This window comes from Corvus brachyrhynchos, unplaced genomic scaffold (genome assembly GCF_000691975.1).
Source record: "Corvus brachyrhynchos isolate BGI_N302 unplaced genomic scaffold, ASM69197v1 scaffold58, whole genome shotgun sequence".
NCBI lineage: Eukaryota > Metazoa > Chordata > Aves > Passeriformes > Corvidae > Corvus > Corvus brachyrhynchos.
The window spans coordinates 1,152,386-1,154,089 of NW_008239539.1; positions in this window are offsets into that span (position 1 = coordinate 1,152,386).

Here is a 1,704-nt window from a genome sequence, read left to right on the forward strand (position 1 = left end):
GAAGTGTGCGGCGGGCCGGACACTGAATCACGGAATCACGGAATCACGGAATCACGGAATCACGGAATCACGGAATCACGGAATAACTTGAGGTGGAAGAGAGCTCTGAGATCTGCGAATCAACCTGTGATCGGTCGCCACCGTGGCGACCAGAGCAGAGCACTGAGTGCCACGTCTAAGCTTTCCGTAAACACCTCCCGCCACAGTGAATCCATCGCGCACATGGGCAGCCCGTTCTGATATCCCATCACCCTTCATGGTGTGGAAAACGAGGTTCGCTCTTAGTAAAGTTTTAAGGAAAGTTTAATAAAAGGGACAATTAGGAGACAATAGCAAAAAGGGTATTATTGCCCGGTGCTTTGGCAGAGAGCCAAAGGCACACCTCTACATCCAAAGATCGTCTTTAAAAGTACATCTCCTATTGCATATTCATCACAATCATGCATGATTCATAAATTCTTTGGAGTTTCTGTGTATCATCCCATCAGCCTTATCTTCCTTCTTGGCTCCATTCCATCTCTGCTCCCTCCATCAATTCTTCTCTCTGGTTTCAGGTCGTCTTCTTCTCTGATAAGATACTCCAGGAATGTGAAGGCTTTCTCTGCCTATTTTTTCTAAACTGACTACATAAACAATAGACATTCTATATCATGTATTACATTACAGAACCTAGGTAAAGTTTTTCTAACATTAAGGAACATAAAAAAAAAAGCCAATATCACAATATATTCATAACAATTACGTAACATGCGAAAAGCCAACATCACAATACATTCATAACAATGAGAAGAAATTCTTCCTAGTATCCAACCTAAACCTCGCCTGGCACACTTAAGACTATGTCTTCTTATCCTGTCCCTTGTTCCCTGGGAGCAGAGCCCGGCTCCCACCTATTACAGCTGGTGTGGGGTCAGTGGCTCTGACCCAGGAAGAGGTGACCGGTCCAGGGAGATGGTCCCGAAAGAAATCGCCTTCCCGAGGCCCGGTGTCTTCCCAGAGCTGCTGGCAGGAGGGCCCTTGCAGAGTCTGTCAGCTCTTTAGTGATATCAGCTCGTGATTCCAGCTCAGCTCTGCAGGGCAGCCTCCAGGGCAAGCCAGACCAGAGAGGCTCCTGTGGCTGGTTCCGCACGAAGGGAGCTTTATTGTTGGTCCCCTCCGGCGAAGGGGAAAGCCAGGGACGAGAGCTCTCCCTCACAGGGGCAGAGGGCTTAGCTTTTATAGGGATACAGGGGATGGGTAAAGGCCAATGGGTTACAAAAGATCTGCATAGGGTCTCCTAAAGGATTGGGGGTCTGTGTTTTCTCGCCGTGACCAAAGAAGTGGTTGGCTTTCCAGGGAGTCCTGCTGGGCCATTACAAAATCCCTTATCTCAGCAGAGATCCCTCCAGGGCAGGGGCTGGGCATATCCCACACCCACCTAGCTGCACCCTCCTGTCACGAAGCTGCCAAGAGTGAGAAGTTCCCCCCTCAGCCTCCTCTTCTCCAGGATGGCTCCTCCAGGCTCCCTCAGCCGCTCCGCACAGGACATGAGCTCCAGCCCCTTCCCCAGCTCCCTTCCCTTCCCTGCACCCGCTCCAGCCCCTCAATGTCCTTCTGCAACTGAGGCCCCACAACTGCACACAGCACTCGAGCTGTGGCCTCCCCAGTGCCCAGCACAGGGCCACGAGCACTGCCCTGCCCCTGCCGGCCACGCCCCTGCTGACA